The 23,714-nt window shown below is 39.1% G+C and overlaps 1 protein-coding gene across 2 annotated transcripts in view; it reads left to right on the plus strand.

The window, feature by feature from the left end:
- Positions 1-8,301, plus strand: part of NLN (neurolysin) — a 122,908-nt gene extending 114,607 nt beyond the window's left edge. Inside the window, exon 17 of one of the 2 annotated variants that reach the window (XR_006218125.1) lies at positions 8,269-8,301. The gene's annotated coding sequence lies outside the window, so the exon portion shown is untranslated. Of the gene's footprint in view, positions 1-1,233; positions 1,273-8,268 lie in introns of those variants that run through there. The other variant, XR_006218123.1, reaches the window with a different exon arrangement.
- Positions 8,302-23,714: the final 15,413 nt, after the last annotated feature.

Raw genomic sequence — 23,714 nt, forward strand, 5'->3', positions numbered from 1 at the left:
TCCTACCTGGACCTCTTTACTTCTCTTACCTTTTGCTGCTTTCTGTCTCTGTCCCTTCCCCTCCAACCACACTGGATTCTTTGCAGTTTCTCAAACATTCCAGCAACACTCACCAGTGGGCCATTGCGCTTGTTGTTCTTTCTACCTAGACCATTCTTGTCCTGATATCCACATTGCTCATGCCCTTACTTCGATCAGCTCTTTGCTCATGACTCAACTTCCTAGGGATGTGATCCCGGGCTACCTTCCTGAAAAGAGCAGCATGTGCCCCAATTACTTTCTGTATTTTCATCTGTGGAAATTACCACATGATCTACACATATTTCCCTAATATATTTTTGTTTGCTTTCTTTTTCTGTCTACATCATCGTTGCTATTTTTGTCTGTTTTATTTACTACCATATCCCAGTGCCCCGGACTATGCTTGACACATAGTAAGTTCTCAATAAATATTAGTTTAAAATGAATGAATTCATACATAGTGACAGAAAAGCAGGTCATTGGTTGCCTTGGACTAGTGAGGAGGGGCAAATGACTGAGCAGGGGTACAGGGAACTTCTTCTATATCTTGATCATGTGTATGATTACACATGTGTATAAATTTATTAAAAGTCTTTGACATATACACTTAAATTATATCATATGCAAATGATACCTCAAGAAATGGATTTTTTTTTAAGTAGCACTTTGCTTCAAGTCAGCATTTGCAAAGTAGTAAAGCTATAATTCAAACCCAGGCGTGTCTGATTCCAAAGTCCTTCCTTTTTTTATGAGGTTATACAACCTCCCCTAACCTCTGCCCTACATAGTTTCCACGACTGACCCCACTGAGTCCTTCACCAGAAGGCTCAGTCTCACCTGTTTTCAGATTTGCAAATCTTCAAGACAGGCAATATGTTTTTGGTTTTATCTCTCCCACATTTTTAGATCTTAGGAATGTTAATCAGATAGGTGAGTGGAATACATTTGTATCCCTCTGGGAAGGATGATATAATGCAAAAAAACCCATAGCCTATTTTCTAGGATAAAGTTATTACCTCTCAAGGGCTCAGATTCCCCATCTACAGATACGTGAGATACTCACTGATACCACACTGGTGTAATGGTCACTTTTATTTGTCAGCTTGACTGGGCTATATACAATATGTAGTTGTCCAATCAGACACTAATCTGGGTGTTGCTGTAAAGATATTTTGTAGATGTGATGAACATCTACAACTATTTGACTTTAAGGAAAGGAGATTATCTTCCATAATCTTGGAGAGACTGAACCAATCAGTGGAAAGCCTAAGAACAGAATTGAGGTTTTTCCCAAGGAAGAAGAAATGCTGTCTGTGAAGTCAAATGTCAACTCCTTCCTGAGAGTTTCCAGCCTGCCTTTCCTGATGGCCTCTCCTGCAGATTCTGGACTTGCTCACCTAGCCCCCACAATCACATAAGCCACTTCCTTGCAATAAATCTCTGTCTCTGTCTGTGTGTGTGTGTGTGTGTGTGTGTGTGTGTGTGTGTGTGTGTGTGATATATATGAAAAGCATACAGGAGTCCTGAAAATGTGAGTTCTTCCAACTGAATGATAGTGCCTGTGGCTAATTAGCCCCCAGGTATTCATGTTCTTAACTGGAGTTAGGGTGTTTACAGGGATGAGCTCTGAATGAATATGGTTATGTTACCGTCTCCTCCCTCTCCCTGCCTATGGTAAGGTCAGCTTTGTATTGATCTCTATACTCAAATTATTCCAGACTTAAGCCCTTCCCTATCCTTCTAACCCTTGCCCCTACTTCCCCTTTAGACTGAGTCATGAGTGGTAAGTACCTCCTGAATTTCCTGTAACTGTGCCCAGCCTGCTTTATTGAAAGTCCATTGGTCACTACTTCTGGAATTTGAATGATTGTGTCCTTTGGAAACTGCATCAGTAGTTCTGTCTGTCCCAACTACCTAGGTTTCTGGAGTCAACCTTAGTAGCCAGGTCCATCTTGCTGTCCAACCTTGATAGGCAGATCTTAAGCCTTCTCCATCTCACCAACTTCATGTGGCCACCAGCAGAACCTCAAGCTTGTTACGTCTTGATACAAGCTGTAAAAGATGGTTAGAAAGACCATTCCAATGAATTAGGAGTGGCTCAGTCACAAAGAATAGGGCCTTTTCCAAAAGCAAATTGGACCCAATTTTCCAAAGCTCAGATTAAAAACATACTCTGTGGGTATGTGTGTGTGTGTATACATGCCTAATTTTGTGACTGTATTTTCAGAAATTATTTTTCAACTAGCTCTTTTGTTGTATCATTTATAGTTCTTAACCACTCTGTCCACGCAGCTGATTCGGTATATGCCGAATTCTGCAAACTCTTAAATGTCCACGAGGATGGGAGAATATTAAGCAAATATTGACTTTTTAAAAATTACTCATTTTAGTCATGAATTTCAACTTCCTTTACCGCAAAAACCTTACATCCAAGTTGTGAACAACTACCAAGAATGACCAATTTAAGATTGTTTTTCTCTTCTCACTTCTCCCCTCATAATACTTAAAGCAGTGATTGAAAAAAAACAACAAAAGTGAGATATCTTAATTATCCCTAGACTTAATGGTAGAGATTTCTATACCTAATAGCTGTCCCCTTGGCCAGATCACTTAACGTCCTTGAAATTCATCAAAAACTAAAGCACCTAGACTGGCTGTTTTTCAGTCTTTTTTTTTAATGTTTATTATTTATGTTTGAGAGAAGGAGAGAGAGTGCAAGTGAGGGGCAGAGAGAGAGAGAGAGAGAGAGAGAGAATGGGAAACAAGGAATCTGAAGCAGGCTCCAGGCTCTGAGCTGTCAGCACAGAGCCTGACACGGGGCTCGAACTCACAAGCCATGAGATCATGACCTGAGTGGACTGAGCTACCTAGGCACCCCTTTCCAAAGTCTTTTTCAGCTCTAAAGTCCCGTGAGCCTGTATGCTTTGGCCTTGAGAATCAAAGTAGCATTTGATATGCCCATTTGCCTAAGGAAGGATGGGGTACAGGGCACACAGTCAGAAGACCTGTTTGCATAGGTTTTCCTGGGTTCCACAGACAGTGGGCAGTGAGTTGATCAGTAAAGATATGGCTGGTGCAGTGTGGGCCCCCTGCCTATAACAGTAGAAAGAACACTCTTCTTTTTCTAGAGGAGAAGGTGATGTTTACTAAGTAAGAATAGGGTTTTGGATAGTAAAACGGAGGAGGATGTCCAGCATTTGTTTCTGTTTTATTTTTCTCTTGGTGGTGGAAGGGAAGTTGCCACAGAATGGGAAATGCTATAGGGTAGATTGCTCATCTGATACTGTCACAGGTGCTTGTAAGGAGGACCAGAAAGATGCTGACCTGCCCAGGTCTGACTGAGCAGGGGCTCCAGCTCCCCCTGCCCTGCCTGCACCAACCCTGGTGGGTAGTGATCCGGCACTCCACCCTCACCCAGTCTTAACCCAAGCACTGTCTGCCCACCGTAGTGGCACCATTGAGAGGCACAGCACAGGGGACTTGGGAACAGAGAGCCCCCCACCAGAGTTAAGTTCTTCCATCAGCAGGGTTGAAAGCTGCTCCCACCTCTGGAGAGATGGTCTCTGAAAAGGACAGAAACTTACCATCAGATTGAAGAGAGGGGTACATGCTCCTTTTGAGGCCAGGAGCTGAGGGTGTTGAAAATGCCTAAGAAAAGTGGCACAGACTGGGGTCACAGCAGTAGTGGCTCCTACTAGCCCAGTCCCATCTTTAATGATGAAGATTAAACACTGGTAAGAGCCAGACTGTTTCTGAGAACCTGAAGAGCTGTAATCACTTATAAGCCAGACTATTTCAGGTGGGCTGAAAGAGCTAGGTAAAAAAAGATGTCTGGAATAAACATCTGCCTGTTACAACCCACGAGCTCTCTTTTTCTTTCAGGTATCTGGTATAAGCTGGAGAAATAAGGGTCACATATAAATAAACCTAATTGGATTTAAGGAAATGAAGAGGTTTAACTCAATCCCTCTTAATTTGGATTAATGTCACTTATACCTTCCAATGTAGGCCAAGCCTGGCTAAGGGAAATGAATTGAGATGAAGAAGGGTTATCTGCTTTCTAGAGTCTGTAGATATTTTTCTGACAAGTTAGTTCTTTCTCAGTCATGGTAGAAGTAGATAGTGTTAGGTGGGAAAAGAAATGTTCTTATTGTGGTGAAATGATATGGAATATAAACTTTACCATTTTAACCATTTTTTAAGTGTACAGTTCAGTGACATTAAGTACATTCACAGTTCAACCATCACCACTATACCCATTAAACAACAACTCCCATTTCCACCCTCCCCAGCCCCTGGCAACCAACACTTTACTTTCTATGACTTTAACCACTCTATATAGCTCGCATAAGGGGAAGCATATGGTATTTGCCCTTTTTTGTCTGGCTTATATTATTTAGTACAGTGTCTTCAAGGTTCGTCCACATTGTAGCATGCATCAGAATTTCCTTCCTTTACAAGGTTGAATTACATCCCATGGTGTGTGTGTGTGTGTGTGTGTGTGCGCGCGCACATGTATGTATCACATTTTGATTATCCCATCATTTTGTCTACAAACATTTGGGTTATTTCTACCTTTTGGCTATTGTGACTAATACTACCATGAACATTGGTGTGCAAATATCTGTTGAAGTCCTGGCTTTCAGTTCTTTTGGTATCTATCTGGAAACAGAATTGCTAAGTTATATGGAAATTCTATATTTAATTTTTTAAGAAACCACTGTATTGTTTTCCACAGCAACATTCCCACCAGCAAAGCAGAAGTGTTCCAGTTTTCCATGTGCTTGCCAACACACTTGCTATTTTCTGTTTTTATTTTCGTATTAGTTATTCTAATCGGTGTGAAGTGATATCTCATTGTGGGTTTGATTTGCATGTCCCCAATAATTAGTGATTTTGAGCATTTTTTATGTGCTTATTGTCCATTTACATATCATCTTTGGAGAAATGTCTACTCAAGTCCTTTGCCTATTTTTTAAAATATTTATTATTGAGAAACAGAGAGACAGAGCATGAGCATGGGAGGGGCAGAGAGAGGAGGAAACAGAATCTGAAGCAGGCTCCAGGCTCTGAGCTGTCCGCACAGAGCCCGACGCAGGGCTTGAACTCACAAACACAAGATCATGACCTGAGCTGAAATGAAATCAGACGCTTAACCGACTGAGACACCCAGGTGCCCCATTTGCCCATTTTTTAATTGAGTGGTTTGTGTTTTTGTTGTTGAGTTGTAGGGGTTCTTTGTATATTCTGGGTATTAATCCCTGAGCAGATACATGATTTGCAAGTACTTTCTCCTGAAACAATTGCTTAAGTTGGCACGTTTTAACTTTTTTTCAAGCCAGAACACATGTATTTTAGGACTAAAGAAATGATACAGGCTCATGATATAATTTCAAAAAACATAAAAGGAATAAAAAATAAAATCATTTGAACTACAGAACCCAGAGATAACAACATTGTTTGGCTGAATATCCTTCTAGGCTTTTTCCTATGCCTGTAAAAAATTTTTCATCCAGACTACACATAATATCCTATAACCTTTCCTTAGCAGTAAACACAAGTATATATGATTGTTCTTATGTACCATAAAGTACTTCACTGAACAGATATACCATAATGTATTCAATCAATCCACTAACAATAAAAGATGGAGGTAGTTTCTAACATCCTTATTGTAAACAGTGCTTCATGAAGGCGCTTTGTGTATATTTTTACATATTTGTTCAATTCATTCACTGGGATAAATTCCCAGAAGTTGAATTTCTGGGCCAAAAGATATGAGTATTTAAAATTTTGATATCTTTTATATTGCCAAATTACTTTCCAGAAAGGCAGAACCAATTTATACTCTTACTGCGTATGAGAGTGCCCATTGTCCCACACCCTTGCCAAATTGGCATGCTTTCAACAATGGTAAAAATAGGTTCTTGTCTGCTTTCCTCCCATGAATCCTGCCAAAGTGCCTGATGTGAAACTAAATGAGAGGAATATAAAGTTGACAGATGGGAAGTATTTTGGTCACTATAATGTTTTATCTAAAGTGTACCATTTTCCCCTCAAAGCAAGTGTGATAGATAAGCCTTCTTCATTTTTTAGTACAAGTTCTAGGAAGTAATTTCCTAAATGGATTGATTCCTTAGAGAGAGAATGTCTCTGAGGACGTAGAAATTATTCAAACCAAATGTGCTTTCGGTTGATAGAGGATATACGTTTTTTTGACATAACAGTATCTATCTTTTTTTAAAAGATGCAAAGTGTTTTAGTCTGTACTACTTATTCAGAGTGTCATATCACAGTTTATTCTCAATGTACTTATTTATTTGTCCAAAGTTTCTGCAGAGAAATGTTTCCCCAGCTTTGTTTTATGTTTTATAAACTTTTTTAAAAGATTGTATTTTTTAAGAAATTTCTACACCTGGGGCACCTGGGTAGTTCAGTCTGTTAAGAACGACTCTTGATTTGGGCTCAGGTCATGATCTCACAGTTTGTGAGATTGAGCCCCATGTCAGACTGTGCACTGACAGCGTGGAGCCTGCTTGGGATTCTCTCTCTCCCCCTCTCTCTGTGCCTCCCCCACTCATGCTTTCTTATTCTCTCTCTCTCTTTCTAAAAAATAAATAAATAAACTTAAAAAAATCTCTACACCCAACATGGTGCTTAGACTTAACAACCCCCAGATCAAGAGTCACATGCTCTACCAACTGAACCAAGCTGGGGCTACTGTTTTATAAATTTTTTAATTGAGGTATAATTTACATTTACTATAAGTAAGGGTTTTTTTCTTTAAAATCTGATTGCACATAACTTGTAAAGGTAATCCTTTCACCATAAAATTAAAGAGAGAGATATACATTTAAACATACTCTCTTTGGAAAACACAGAAAGAAAAGAATGGAGTTTTATTTATTTAAAACAATTTTTTTAGGGGAGCCTGGGTGGCTCAGTCAATTGAGCATCTGACTTCGGTTCAGGTCATGATCTCACAGTCTGAGTTCGAGCCCTGCATCGGGCTCTGTGCTGACAGCTCAGAGCTTGGAACCTGCCTCAGATTCTGTGTCTCCCTCTCTCTCTGCCCCTCCCCTGCTCATGCTCTGTCTCCCTCCGTGTCAAAATAAATAAAAACATTAAAAAAAATTTTTTTTAATTTTTTTTAATGTTTACTTATTTTTTCAGAGAGAGAGAGAGAGAAAGAAACAGAGAGAGACTTGGGGCGCCTGGGTGGCTCGGTCGGTTAAGCGTCCGACTTCGGCTCAGGTCATGATCTCGCGGTCTGTGAGTTCAGCCCCGCGTCGGGCTCTGTGCTGACCACTCAGAGCCTAGAGCCTGTTTCAGATTCTGTGTCTCCCTCTCTCTCTGCCCCTCCCTGTTCATGCTCTGTCTCTCTCTGTCTCAAAAATAAATAAATGTTAAAAAAAAAAATTAAAAAAAAAAAAAAAAACAGAGAGAGACAGAGCATGGGCAAGGGAGGGGCAGAGAGAGAGGGAGACACAGAATCCAAAGCAGGATCCAGGCTCTGAAGTGTCAGCAGAGAGCCCGATGCAGGACTTAAATTCACGCACTGTGAGATCATGACCTGAGCAGAAGTCAGATGCTCAACCGACTGAGCCACCTAGGTGCCCCAAGAAAGGAGTTTTAAATTTAGCTATTTCAATCCCTGGATATATAATACTAAGCATATAATTTAACATAATATTCTTGTTTTCTTCTCTGATAACCTAGAAAAATTAAATCTGCCCTACCTTCTCCATAGAGATGTTGACAAGACAGAGATGTCCCAACCCTACAGTAAATTGAATTGCACATTTTTTTTACATGTGGAGCCAAATATATCTAATTGACTTTTATATCTAAACTTTAAGTTTTTGTGCCCAAAGGGATGTCTTTCTTTTTCAAATGAAAGCATATAAGTTAGATGGATTCTTTATAATACAAAATTATACTCTCGTTTTTGCATTAATATCATTGAAAAGCATTTTGAAAGTGTTCAGCTTCACGGATAGTATTAATGACACTTACATGACAAAAAGTCAAAAAAAGGTAATTATAAAAAGTGAACTGTACATAATAATCCTTGTTATTTTCTCCCCTTTCTGCCACTTAATAAATTAAGTGTATCAAATTATTATAAATGTAATACTTCCAAAGTTAGCAAAATTATATTTTTAAAAGGGCATACCAATACTAAAATTGTTTTGAGAAAAAAGAATCCTTCCCAGTCTATATTCTAATGTGTTTTTCTTTTAACAGACTGGTTAGGAGTAAATGCTTATCCTCTGAAATCTGTCTATTCCCCAGGAGGGACAACTTGGAGGACTTGGGCCTCTCCTACTTACTCTCGCTTTGGGAAAAAGCACCTTTGGTAAGATGGAGAGAAAGAACTACTAATGCGCCGCACAGCCCTTCTTTCTTTCAGAGTTGCCTGTCCTTAAAGACTTACCTTGAAATAACCATATCATAGTAGGTCCTGTCCTGCAAGAAGGACTGAAGTTTGAAGGAATTTATTTTAATTCAGCAAAGTATTAGGAAGCTCATTTGACCACAGATCTACATCCCATTCTCCAGTCAGCTGTATTAGTCATGAGGCTGACTTTGGTAAAAATTATATTTTCTTATGGCGAAAAGCACGGAACAAAATTTGCCATCTTGACCCTTTCTCAGTATACAATTCAGTACTGTTAATTATATTCCCATTGTTATGCAAGGAATCTCCAGAACTCTTTTTTGTCTTTCAGACTGACACTCTCTATCCATTAATCAACAAGTTCATTTCCCCCTTGTCCCAGCTCCTGACAATCACTGTTCTACTTCTTTTTCTATGAATTTTACTACTAGGTAACTTAGGTAACTGAGATTAAGTGGAATTGTACAGTATTTATCTTTTTGTGACTACCTTATTTCACTTAGCGTATCTCCAAGGTTCATTTGTGTGGTAGCATATGTCAGATTTTCTTCCTTTTTCAGGCCACACAGTATTCCAATGTACCACATTTTCTTTATCCATTTATCCATTGATGAGGCTGACATTTTGAACTCTTACCTACCTGATCCTGGCTTCTCTTTGTACTTCTCCATTGGTCCAAAACTAAGGATGGGAAGGGATAGTAATTAGTGTTCACTCCCTTAAGACCCAGCAGATTGGATAACGAAGTGTTTGTGGTACACATGTATTGTTTTGTCTGTCCAAAGTCAAGAAAAAACAAATCTAGAATGAGGTAAGGAGAGACTTTATTCAGAAGGATTACTGCAGTGAAGGGATCAGGGCTGTCACAGTAGGGGTGCTCTAATCATATGCCATAAGACTTTTAAGCATCTCAGAGGTCAGGTAGGTCAAAGATAGGCTAAGTTCAGGAGCCAAATTCAGGAGGAGGGAGAGAAACTCGACTAAAGTCTACTCAAGGCAAGTTAGCAGGCATTTTTCTACCTTGATCAGTGAGATAAACAGTTCAGCTAATGATTTATGAGACAAAGAATGGAAATTTGTAGAGTCTGTGTCTGGTCTTGTCATAGGTAGACAGGTGGTCATGAGTCTTATCTAAGTCACATGGAGAAGGGTGGTTCTTTGCAGGAAGCTGTTTCTTGGAACACAGAGGGTGAGTTGGTGTGTGTTTGGGGGCTTGTGTTCCAGGAGCACAGCGCTCAGATAAATTTCAACGTGGTTGCCAGCATTCTTTGCCACTCCATGGGGTGAAGAATGCACCTGTGGAGAATCTCCTTCCCTTGGTTTGAATGAGGTTGATCCCACTTCCCTCTTTACATGAATGAGTATATGGCCCCAGCCCTGACCATGCCCTGCCACTTCAAATATCTTTCTCCTCTGATCACTATTAATGATCCAGGAAAGGGTACACGATCCAAACAGGACCAACTGATCTACTGAGATCTGATCACCTGAGTGCTCAGAGAGAGAGAACCCTGACATTATCTAAGCCCCTGGATGCAGCCATGCTCACCTTAGTTCTACTTCTAGACTTCCCAGTTTTATTAACTAACAAAACACCCTTTTGCGTAATTATGTGGGTTTCCCCCCCCCCCAAAAAATAACTGTGTTATAGTCCTCAAGGCCTTTGTTGGTTTGGATGGTTGAAGGGCCCTGGCTATCTCTGATTATGAAAGATTCCAAGGGTCTTGTTTTAATTCCAAGAGTAGGAATATTGACTACAGAATTTTGGCCATATTTCAAGCTTAAGTAATTCCATCTGCCCTCCCTGAAATTTTTTACTGCAAAAGTATTCAATATTCTTTACTTCCCTCACTGGACTTCTAAGCATCATGGGATCTCCTGATCATTTTTCAACTTATCAAAGGCAAGTCCTGAATTTGGGGTAAAATAATCAGTATCCTAACTTAAACTTTAATAAGAGATCATGGTTTATAAGGAGAAATGAGCTGAAATGTCCTACATGTTTGATTTTCAAGTTCTATTTGATAAGTTATGTGAGCAATAGATTGACATAGGGAATGAAAGTAATCATTTCCTCAAATATGCAGGGAGAATGCACAAGACGACATCACAGAAGAAATACAATGTGGTGTTAATACAAATCATGAAGATTTTGTTTACATTTGGCATTTACCTAACTTCAACAGCCATTTTTATTTAATGATTACATGTTCTGATAAATAATAGTCATGAAATGGAACATGAAAAGGAATTAAAATGTTGTAATTATGAGGGACAAAAAAAAGTAGCAGCTAATCTTTGTAAGTTAATGTGCAGGGGGGAAAAGCTAATTCAACAACTATTTCTGGAGTGTCCATTATATGCCAGGCTCCAGGATACAGCAGTGAACAATACAGACAAAATCTCTGTTTTCATGGAACTTCTAGTGGGAAAATGTACCAGTAAAGTAAAAATGACAAACCTCCAAAAATAAATGCCATCTGGGTTCCTAAAGCAGGAGAGCCTCTGACCTGCTCTTGTTTTGTTATTCTTTGTCCATTAGAAATTGTCTTTTACTGAAATGTTACAGTGACCATCTTGTGAGTAATTTTTGGCTTCTCTTTAAAGTTCTTCTGTATTTCCCAAATTTTCTACAATGAGGCTCTATTACTGTTTAATTAAAAAAAAAGAGCTTATTAAGAGGAAAAAAACGTGACAGGCAAGAAGTTCAAAGTAGTAAATCTTGGGAGTGTGGAAGGCTCACTCAAACACCTCCTTTTAGCACCTTACTGCCACTCCGGAACTTAAAAAAAAAAAAGAAAAGAGTCTTTTTAAAAAGCAGCTCATGTTGCTTTCACTTTGGCTGACTCCCCCTGCCCTTCTCTTGTTCTTGAGCTCCTCTGATACAGTCTAAAGCAGCTTATTTTTCAGTCTCATGTAACTTAAAATCCACTTGTAAACATTCCGGATGCCAGGAGACTTGTCTCTTCCTTGCCTCTTCCTCTTTCTCTGGACTATCTGGTTCTCCTGTCCTTTTACCTACAAAGTTCACCACTGCTCTGCCTCTCTCTCTGTGTACCAGGTAAACCTTAGTTACTCATTATTGCCCTTGTCACTTCCATTTCTAGCTGCCACTTTTCCACAAACTGAGCTCTGTTCCCAGGTTACCATCATGTCCCCTGAGAAAATGTCAATCTAAGTTCCGTTTTATTCACTTACATTTCTAAAAGTTGTCTAATAAATTTGTGAAAGAACCCTTCTTCCCCTGATGGGTTGAAGAATTACCTTACACTCTTTGGGGCTGTCAGGTTATGATAGAAAATTCTGATTTTGTTTCTGTTTTGTAATTGATTTAATCAGAATTTATTTATTTATTTTTTTTTACAGTCAATAGTTACTTCAAACTTTTCTTTCTTTAATTTAAAGAAATTCTTGGTATTTTCCCTATTACCTTTTTTTCCTTACTGACTCTTAGTATGGAGACTATATTGACTTTTATCATTGTGCTTGGAGAAATCATTTTACATTCTGGGTAAAATTTATATACATTCTGGGTACATTTTACATTCTGGGTAAATGTTACCTGCTTTTCTCAAATTGGTAATATATACTTGTTATGCTTTTTAAAAACTTAAAAAAAATTTACTTCCATACAGTAAAATACACTATTCTTTGTTTTTAAGTTTATTTATTTATTTTGAGAGACAGAGACAGCATGAGTTGGGGAAAGGCAGAGAGAGAGGGGAAGAGAGATAATCCCAAGCAGCCTCCACACTGCCAGTGCAGAGTCTGACATAGGGCTTGAACCCACAAAACTGTGAAATATGACCTAAGCTGAAATCAAGAATCAGACGCTTAACCGACAGAGCCACCCAGGCTCCCCCACATACACTAATCTTTAATATAATGCTCAATTATTTTCTATATATGTATATATCTACTGTATATGCATATTTTACATATGTATATACGTAAAACTGTCACCCACCTCAAGATACAGAACACTCCCAACAACCCCCAAATTTATCCCCTTCCCAATATCCTCCTGCCCCCCCGCCAAACCTCCATGCGCCACTCTTGCGAAAGGCAATCACTATTCTGACTTCTATCACATTAATTACTTTTGCCTGTATTTGATCTTGAAATAAATAGAAATATCCAGTATTTACCCTCTGTTTTGACCCCTTTGGTTCAAAAATCTATCCCTGACAGAATGCATCATGGTTTATTCTTTTTTATTGCTGTATGCATTCCATTAAATATAGTTCAATTTATATATCCATTTTCCTATCAACGGACAGTTGGATTGTTTTCAGGTTTTGCCTATTATGAAAACAGCTGCTACAAATATTCTTGTCCATGTCTTTTGGGGGACATCTGCATTCATTTCTCTTGTGTTTATACCAAAGAGTGGAACTGCTGGTTTGTGGAGTAGACGTATCTTTAGCTTTCATCAAATTGCTGATGTATCGGGGCGCCTGGGTGGCTCAGTCGGTTAAGTGTCCGACTTTGGCTCAGGTCATGATCTCGCGGTACGTGAGTTTGAGCCCCGCGTCGGGCTCTGTGCTGACAGCTCAGAGCCTGGAGCCTGTTTCAGATTCTTTGTCTCCCTCTCTCTCTGACCCTTCCCCGTTTATGCTCTGTCTCTCCCTGTCTCAAAAATAAATAAACGTTAAAAAAAAAATTGCATGTATTTACACGGCACAACATTCTAAAGGCACAAAGGAGTATAGAGTGAGAAGTCTTTCTCCTACTCCTACATCTCCAGTTCCATACTTCTCTTTTCCAGAGACAGCCAACGTTTGCCAGTTTCTTGTGTATTCCTCCAGAAACACTCTGCATTTGGAAACGTATATATGAATCGTGTCCTGTTTTATATCAAAGCTACAATACAACACAAACTCTTTTGCCAGCAGATGTGAACTAATCACCCCCACCTAGAAGGATGAAGGTTTTCCAGACAGTGGTAATAATTTGTGCACTTTTATACACAATCTACCTGATAGATTGTGTTTATCTACCAGGTAGATTGATGGGACTGAAGTGAGGCTATGAATGTCCAGGGGCCGGTGAGAGATGATGCTAGAATGACAGCCAGAGAGGCCGGATCCTGAAAGTCTTTGAATGCCATCCCAGAGGAGTGTGGATGGTATCTTGAAGGAAATAAGGAACCACCGAATGGTTTTGAGTTGGGGGGTGGAGATGAGGTGGGGGCGGGGCAGGATTGGATTTGTGATTTTCAAGACCCCGGGTGGAGGATTAAAGGGAGGAGGAAGAGACTGGCCACAGAGAAACTCTTAGTCCACAGGGCAGTTGATAATATGAGAATGGTGAAGAACACACGCTGGTACTTGGTGACAATCCGATGTTGGCAGTGAGACAGAGCTGGGAGATGGTGTGCAGAGTACACAGCTGTTTTGGAAAAGAAAAGATAAGAAATTCAGACATTTTGTGCTTGAGGCTGAGTGTGACACCCAAACATCATTTTCAGTAATTTCCAAATTTCCTGAAGTCATGAAAGACCACACTGATATGGTTACTTAAAATGAGGGGCGCCTGGGTGGCTCAGTTGGTTAAGTGTGTGACTTCGGCTCAGGTCATGATCTCATGGTTGATGAGTTCAAGCCCTTCATTGGGCTCTCTGCTGTCAGCGCAGGGCCTGCTTCATATCCTCTGTGTCCCTCTGTCTCTGCCCCTCCCCTGCTCCCTTTCTCTCTCTCTCTCTCTCTCTCTCTCTCTCTCTCTCTCTCTCTCTCTCTCTCTCTCAAAAATAAATAAACATTTTTAAAAATAAAAAAAATAAAGTTGGTCTGGGTAATTCCTAAACCTTCTTCTTCGATTGTTCCCCGACTTCCTGGGAGTTGGCTGCCTTCCTGGGTGCCCTGGAGCACCTGCCCTGAGCCAGCCACGCTTTACACAGGCACTCCTAGGAAAATTACACCAGGGGATAGACCCAGCGTCCTCTTGCTTGTCTCCCAGCCTTTTCTCCTGGCAGAATTAAGGAGATTAGTGACCAAAATAGGAAAGAGAATAAAAAAGGATTGAATAGTTTAAAGCACAGACAACTGATCTTTGAATAATTAGATTTTTTGGAAAGTATCAGCTTCTTGATTTTTGGAATATGATATTACCCCCCAAATGGGAAAATAATGGAATGAGGGGAAATTATTTCTGATCTAGTCACTCTGACGCGACCACAGGAAGCATTATGGAATACTGTACTTTCTTGCCTTTCTTCCCCAGCCCCTTTTCACATAGGTGTAAATCACACTGCAATCATCAGTAGGATAAAATAGATTGTGGTGTCCTAGTGCCATAGGATGATTTTTTTAAGGCCTTAGAGGAATATTGAAAATAAGGTAGCAAATTACATTGTCTTCTCCTTACCCTGGTATAAGTTGTTAGTCCCTTTCAGGAAATAGAAGGAAATGTGGGCATATGTTGTGAAGGTATTCTAATATATAAACAGGAAGTAGCACTGACTCTGAGACGGTCTGGCTTATTAGCACTGAAGTGGAACCTACAACTATTTTTTAAATTAGTCAGAACTTTTTTTTTTTCAATTTACATAGGTTATGTGACATGATGGTATTCAAAGAGCATCGGGCTTGGAATATAGTCTTAGTTTTGGTATTAACCGTGTGGTGTTGGATTCACTTTAGCCTCTGTGAAATCATTCCAGATTCTGCTTCATGCAAGTCAGTGAATGCTTCATGTGACCTCTTTTGTCTATGCCTGGTTAATGCCCACTACTGGAACTAAGGCTGAGGTCAGCCCTCTAACAACCAGAAGATCATGAATCAGGGAGGAGTACCAAAGAAAATTCCATGAGATGGGTTGTTACCAGAAGGGGAAATGAATTCTGGGCAGGCAAAAACACTAGATGTCTATCTTATCCACTGTATTCTGTTTCTTTATCTGTAAAATGAGGGCTCTGGTGTAAAAAGTTTTGTTCCTTAGTCCATCCAGTTCAGTTTTCACAGGATTGAAAATACAGTACTTGTCTGAGGTAGAGTATGAGAAAAACTATGTTCTTTTTGACTTCTAATTTGTGATACCTATTCCTTGTGACTTTAGGGCAATTTCATGAGTTCAGACCAGCAGTTTTAAAGTAGGTTCCTGAGTGACTTTCCTGTTTTTGTGCGCAGTCTGTGTATACTTCCTGCAGAGAGACTGTTGTAATAATAGCAACATACTTCTGAAACAACATACTTCTTTGACCCCATCACCGTTTTTATCTTTGGAAAGGCTCTGAAGTGTTACTGGGTGTTAAGAATAGTTTACTCTTCAGTGTGCAGTTGCCAAACTGAATTTATTTTTTACTCAAACTACATAGAGCCCGACTAATATAATGACTACCCAAAATTCAAGTTTTTCATAGAACATCTTGCTATCCTACAACTCTGGGGGAGAGGTAGTCTCAGGGAATGCACAAACATGTTTTGAGTAGAATTTTCCCCCCAAGAAGTGTTTTCTCTCTAATCTGTACCTCAATGCTTATTTTTAAGGGGACTGGCTCTAGAAAGATAATCCTGGCAGGACCTTTAAATTACATAATTACACAGAGATGATATCTAATAAAAAGTTGCCTGCTCTGTAATTCCAGCATATCTGTCTATATATTAAGTTCATTAGCAAACTGGAATAATAATAATAATAGTAATAATAATAATAATGGTAGTAGTAGTAGCTTCCTATCTTAGGAGGTTGTTGGGCTGATCACAATGACAATTCATGTAAAACACTTGGCACAACATCTGGCACAGACTCAATGGCGATAAATGTATGATTATCACATTACGACGATCTGTAAAAAGAATACTTGTCAGAGAGAGTTGTTCTGAGGATCAAAAGGGATAAAGCATTTAAAGCCTTTAACATAGTGTTCAGCACATAGGAAACATTTAGGAATAGTTTCTGCTGTTGCTACTAATAGAATAAACTTATGGTTCTTTTTGAGAAATAAGAATATTTCCAAAATCAGTCGCTAGCAATATTTATATTATTTGCGAGTGAAAAAAATATCTTCTGATTAGAACTCCATTTTTACTGATATTTATCAATTTAACCCTATTTTGAGTCAGCAAAGTAGTATTATGGTTAATTATATAAAACATATTATAGTGAAAAATACATCCCAGGTTGCCATTTACCAGCTATTCCATCTGAGGAATTCCAATGAAATGGGGAACTCAAATTCTGGATTTTTCTAAGCCTTCTTCTTATCTTTAAAAGGGCTATAGTAATAATTACCTTACATACTTCACATGACTATAATAAAAGAATATATGAGATTGGGTTAATTAAAGAACTTTGCAAAGGGTAAAAAGAATGATGTCACAAAAAGAAGATTTCTTGATTTCCTGTGCATCTACTAAATGCCAAGCTTATGCTACGTAGTTTCTTTATATTATCTCAGTGATCCTCACAATGACCCCATGAAGTAGGTCCTATTTTTATGTCTGTTTTTACAAGTGAGGATACAAACTAACGTTTATTCAGACTCCCGATCACTCTTAACCTCTTTACAAGTGCAAGGTGTTGTTATCTTTGTATGGTGGTCTAATGAGCAGTTTTTATGACATGGTGATGATATAAAAAACAGATATAGATAATTATTTCAAATATTAATTTCCTCACGTGTTTTATTCATATATATCGTATATTTTTAAGGGAACAGTGCTAAATAAAAATAATGACTCCCCCCTACAAACGGGTGTATAAAAAATGAGTATTTCCTGAGATGACACGGACAGGTTCCTTTTCCAAACAGAAGCCAGGCCAACCAGTGCCTCTTTCTATTGTAGAAGGCACCCACTGAGGGACATGGGACTTCACAAGGGAAATAGAGAAGTCCTCTCTCCCAAAAATATTACGACTCATAGATGGGTCACTCAAAATGGAATCTGGAACGGTTGCACACTTCTCAAAGAGTATTTGATTTTTATGAGGAAAGGGGGGCATGGTCAAGCCTGCAACCATTACTGCCAATAAGTTGGTTTAGTTGTCAAATTGAATATAGTTTAAATTTCGATGCATTCCATGGTTCTAGCCCCAAATAATTATTTTACTGTAGACTATAAGTTTTATAAAAATTCCTATAAATGAACCTTTTAAAACTGCTAATAGCTGAGCTTTGACGTTGTTAGACCCTTAGAGTCTTTGAAAGTCCATGCCAAGAAACTTGTGATCTAGGTGTGATCTGGGCTTTGCTGCTTACTTAGACCAAATTTTAAATTTAAAAAACGGCCTCAAGCATAATAACTGCAGTGTATTTTAGCTGTCAATCTATAATTACCCACCAGAACACCAAGATTTTGATTCTTGGTGAGGTGGAATCAGTAGCATGCTAGAGCCGGAAGGTGAGAGATGATTGTTAAATATTCAGGATTTTGAGTGCTGGTTATTAAACCCTGGTAGCCTAAACTCAGTCACAATGGGAGTATTTACACCACAGAAATTAGCAAATACTGGAAATCAGCCTAGTCCCACATGGTTCCTGCCCCAGAGAGCTGGTTCACCATCACACCCCTGGGCCAGAGACATCCTGTTTGCAGTGAGATGTCAGGAAGTGAATTGCAGACCTAAGGCTCTGTTGCCAAAAATCAGCAACCTGCTTCTCCTAATACCTAGAAAGTTACCAACCCAGGCAAATATGAAACTCAGAATAGCAATGTTTAGAGATCAATTTGCATCCCTGAAGGGCAGAAGTTCTCTTTCAAGTGTCAGCTGCTGCTTGGCAATGATAGGTTGCCATGAAGTACCAAAATATCCTGACGTCTGTGGCAAGCAAGTTACTCATTCTCCTGGTCAGCAGAGTGAGGGGACATTCATGCCTCAAAACATGATGGGATTATCCTTCCAATACCATTATTCACAATGAATGTGTTTGAAGATTATAGAGTAACGGGATGGGAAAAACTAGAACTCACACAGTTGAAACTTGAAGAATAATTCTCCACTGGAATAGTTATTCATTATTCTGCTAATATTCCCGTGTATAAACCCTGCTTTCTCTGTATGCCAGCCAGTCTAGAGCTTCTAACTTTACATTTCATCTTCCAGGGAATGTTCCAAGAAGCATGTTTGTCATTTTTTTCATTTTCTGCAGATTTACTAGACCTCTATTTAATTCACCCAAGGCCTAACAGAATGTCTCACTCAAGCCCATGAATGCTTGTATTTCTTAGTCTTTGTGGCCCAAAGTATAGAAATGAAATGTAGCCTTGGAATACAATCCAGGCTCTTTGCCAAGAAAGGAAATATAAATTTCTTCAGACAGTTACTCTGGAGTGCCCAGTTTGAATCTAGTGAGATCTCCCCCAAAAGTGGAATGCATATCTTACTTTCAAGACAGCCTCAGAAAAAAGAGCTACATGAGGCATCTTTATGAGCTGGGTGGGCATGGAGTTTAGAAACTTTAAAAATTAACATTTAAAGCAGGAATTCTCAACCGTGTCTCATGTTAGAATCACATAAGGGGCTTTAAAAAAAAAAACAAAACTCAATGCTCAGGCTCAGACCAATTAAATGAGAATTTTGGACATGGGACCCAGACCCTGCTAGTCTCTCCAGCTCCCCAGATGGTTTCAGCATACACCAAGGTTTGAGAACCATTGACTTAAAGCAGTAAGATTAGCTTTCTGCCAGGTGACATTTATTATGTTTAGTCTCCTTCCTAATATATTAGAAATCTTCATTTCCTTGGTATCTGATTATCCCGTTCTTGACTTTGAGACTTAAAATAGACAATGAATCATGCATTAAAAACAATGATCTGGGATAAGCCAGCTACCTGACATACCACAGTTATGATCATGTCACATCCTTGCTCAAAAGCTTCTTTGTTGATAAGATCTGATATTGGTGAAGGTATGGAGGAAAAAGCATTCCAAAACACCTTCTTTAACAGCATAAATTGATATAATTTTTCCAGAGGACAATTTGAAAACATATATCAAATTTTAACATGTATATATCTAGCAATTCCACTTTTAGGAACTTAGTCTAAAGAAATACCTGGGTGTGGAAGATAATCATACAAAGATATTTATTGCAACATATTGGTTATGTTAATATCTATTTTTCTAATTTTTTTTCATTTCAGGACATCCAAACTTTGAAATGCCTGAGGCTTTCTAAGAGTCTTCATAGCATGTATTGACATGCAAAGGTATTCATGATACATTACTCTCCGAAAAAAACAAGGCAGGTGGCTGAAAAACATGACAGTATAATTCTACTTATGTTAAAAATTAGATCTATATTTTTATGAATTAAATTTTTTTAATGTTTATTTATTTTTGACAGAAGGAGACAGCACAAGCAGGGGAGGGAGAGAAAGAGAGAGGGAGACACAGAATCAGAAGCAGGATCCAGGCTCTGAGCTATCAGCACAGAGCCCAACACTGGGCCTGAATGAACAAACTACAAGTTTATGACCTAAACCTTAACCGAATTCGGAAGCTTAACTGACTGAGCCACCCTGGCGCTCCATATGTTTTTATGAATTTAAATGTTGGGGTTGCCTGGATGGCTCAGTTGGTTGAGCATGTGACTCTTGATTTCAGCTCAGGTTGTGATCCCAGGGTCATGGGATCCAGCACTGTGTGGAGCTTGGAGCCTGCTTGGGATTCTCTTTCTCCTCCTGTGCCCCTCCCCCACTCACGCACCCTCTCTCTCTCTCTAAAAAAAAACCTAAAATTTAAAAAGCAAACAGAGGCGCCCGGGTGACTGCATCAGTTAAGCCTCGGACTTTGGCTCAGGTCATGATCTCATGTTTGTGGGTTCAAGCCCCACATCAGGCTCCATCAGGCTCTGTGCTGACAGCTCAGAGCCTGGAGCTGCTTCAGATTCTGTGTCTCCCTCCCTCTCTGTTCCTCCCCTGCTCACACTCTGTCTGTCTGTCTGTCTCTCTCTCTCTCTCTCTCTCTCTGTGTTCCTTCCCTGCTTGCACTCTATCTCTGTCTCTCAAAAGTAAATAAAGATTTAAAAAAAAATTTTTAAAAACCAAACAACAAAAGGTTGGAAAGGCACCCAAACTATTAACAGTGATTATTTCGGGAAACTAAAATTATATGTGGTAGGAGGGAGGGAAACTTTAGCCTTATTCTTTCTATACTTCTGTATCATTTGAATTTTTAAAAGTGCACATATGTTACTATTATAATTTAAATAATTTATGCATTAAATCATCTTGACTCACCACTTCCTGTGGAATAAAGTATAACCTCCTTCGCTTTATCATTAAAGCACTCACCAGCTTGTCCCTCCACTCTTTTCACCAGTCTTTTAGAAATGTTTGTTGATAGAATTGAGGGTACTCTTCACTCTCCTATTTACACTCACGTGAGCCCAACCATTCTTACCGAATGTGCTTTCATGTTTTCCACCTCTGGGAGCCCCTTTCCCCTTGCCTGCAGTGCTTTCCCTCTTCTCCATTAGCTAAAATCCAACTAAGCTACAAAGCTCAGATCTGGTACTACTGACAGGGTCCTCCCTCCCTGGATTCATCTATAATATGATGTCTGATACTCAGGAAGTGATCATTATTGAAGGAAGTTATGAATAAATCTTCCCAGTAAAGTTCAAATTTCTGTTAAGTTTGGTTTTCTCATTTGTAAAATGGGACACACTATGGCCAAAATGAACAAATCAGACTATAGATGCTGGAGAGGATGTGGAGAAACGGGAACCCTCTTGCACTGTTGGTGGAAATGCAAAGTGGTGCAGCCGCTCTGGAAAACAGTGTGGAGGTTCCTCAGAAAATTAAAAATAGACCTACCCTATGACCCAGCAATAGCACTGCTAGGAATTTATCCAAGGGATACAGGAGTACTGATGCATAGGGGCACTTGTACCCCAATGTTTATAGCAGCACTCTCAACAATAGCCAAATTATGGAAAGAGCCTAAATGTCCATCAACTGATGAATGGATAAAGAAATTGTGGTCTATATACACAATGGAATACTACATGGCAATGAGAAAGAATGAAATATGGCCTTTTGTAGCAACGTGGATGGAACTGGAGAATGTGATGCTAAGTGAAATAAGCCATACAGAGAAAGACAGATACCATATGGTTTCACTCTTATGTGGATCCTGAGAAACTTAACAGAAATCCATGGGGGAGGGGAAGGAAAAAAAAAAAAAAAGAGGTTAGAGTGGGAGAGAGCCAAAGCGTAAGAGACTGTTAAAAACTGAGAACAAACTGAGGGTTGATGGGGGGTGGGAGGGAGGGGAGGGTGGGTGATGGGTATTGAGGAGGGCACCTTTTGGGATGAGCACTGGGTGTTGTATGGAAACCAATTTGACAATAAATTTCATATATTTAAAAAAAATAGAATATATGTTTCAAATAAAATAGGACACACTATGACCTATCATGTTGGGTCATTGTGAGAGTTATGATAATTATGAAAAGCACTTACTGCAGTAGCAAACCATAGTTATCCATTAAAAAGCTGATATTATGATGATCTTTTTAATCATCTGTTGACATCTTATCTCTCTGTCTACATTGTCAACTCCTGGATAGCAGAAACTGTGTGCCATGTATTCTAGTATCCACTGAACTCTGTGCAGTAGGGGTTCCTATATGATACATACTTAGTTTTTGTTGTTCGTGACAATAATGAGGATTGTGAAATATACATACTATTAACTTCAAAGAAATAACGAATCACTTTGTTTGGCTATTAACTTAATGAATCACTTAGTTTGGAAAATATTATGACTTCATGGTTCCAAGAATAAAATATTAACAGGAAATTATAACATTAAAGCATTGCTGACATGAAGTGTACAAATAAAACAATATGCTCTTTCTTCAATGAAATCCCAGAAAATAGGATAAGTCATTCCTAGAATTCTATTTTCACAAACACAGTCAATACTTATAAGATGCTAAATAACAATAGCGAATTATTTACAGAAAACACCAGATGAATTTGGTTTGTTTAATATCTTGTTGGCAGATAACACATCATGCTTCTGCAGAAGCCTCCATGTGTTCAAGATTTTTGACATAATGGGACTTTACATGCTGTGATACAAGTGGAATGTTCTACCACAAAGACATAACAAGAACCACCAACCTTGTTATATTCACGTCCTCGGGTTCTAGCTTAAAATCACCACTAGATTACAGCTTCAGAATCTCAGTCAAGTTATTGGCAGCTTGACTGAAACAGTGTCTGTTCTCACTTAATCCCACCGGACAGACGTGATCCCTGTGGCACGGCACGGTGCCACGGGGACAACTGGGGTCACCTGATACAGTACATTGCCCTAGGACAACGAAAGTCAGATTGTTATTTTATCTTTAGAGGCCCAACAAGTATTTTGCTGAGCGTGGCTTCTTAGTTGGTGTGTGTGTCTGCTCATGACTTTACAGTTTAACAGACTTTGTCCCTGAGCAGTGTGTGTTTAACTCTGTGTCCAGTAATCAAAACAGTCAATTGAAGTGTGAGCCATTAAAAAAAGATACATAAATACTTTAAATATTTTATTTAAACTCAGTACCTATATGTGCAACTAGTTCAGCAATCTTGTTGTTGTTGTTGTTATTTATTTTTTATTTTTTGAAAGAGCAAGAGAGTGTGAGCAGGAGAGAGAGGTACAGAGAGAGGGACAGAGGATCTGAAGAGGGCTCTGTGCTGACAGCAGAGAGCCTGATACAGGGCTCGAACTCACAAGCGAGACCATGACCTGAGCTGAAGTCGATGCTCAACTTACTGAGTCACCCAGGTGCCCCTGTTTTAATTTTTTAATTTTTTGAGAGTTCAGCAATCTTTTGATGAAGGTTCAAACGAGGCCTTCACAGTGGACCTGCTGATTATCAACAACTGGTTTTTGTTTTTTAAAGAGTAAGGCACTCAAACCAACCAAGCAAAACAACAACAACAACAAAACAAAAACAAAAAACCCCAGCATATATGACATGAGCTAATTTATGCAAAATGTATAAAGATGCTGGAAAAACTGATGCAAAAATAGAACTTCATGGTAACAGGCAAAGGGGGAGAGCAGGTTGCAGAATAATGAGTTTGTTACCATCTTATCCCAGCAAAAGCAAATAAAACTCCTCTGCATACCCATACACAGAGTTACAGAACAAGGGGGAATGCATGGGAGGTTGTTAACACTGGTAAACTCAAGAGGATGAACACCCAGAATGTGGAATGTAGCAAGGGAGGAAGGAAATAATTAGCTTTGATTTTAGACACCTTTGTATTGTAATGAATTATTAGAGAAACATATTATTGTCAGTTTGATACTATGAAATAGATGTAATTACTGGAACACTGAAA

The sequence above is a fragment of the Panthera tigris genome, chromosome A1 (genome assembly GCF_018350195.1).
Source record: "Panthera tigris isolate Pti1 chromosome A1, P.tigris_Pti1_mat1.1, whole genome shotgun sequence".
NCBI lineage: Eukaryota > Metazoa > Chordata > Mammalia > Carnivora > Felidae > Panthera > Panthera tigris.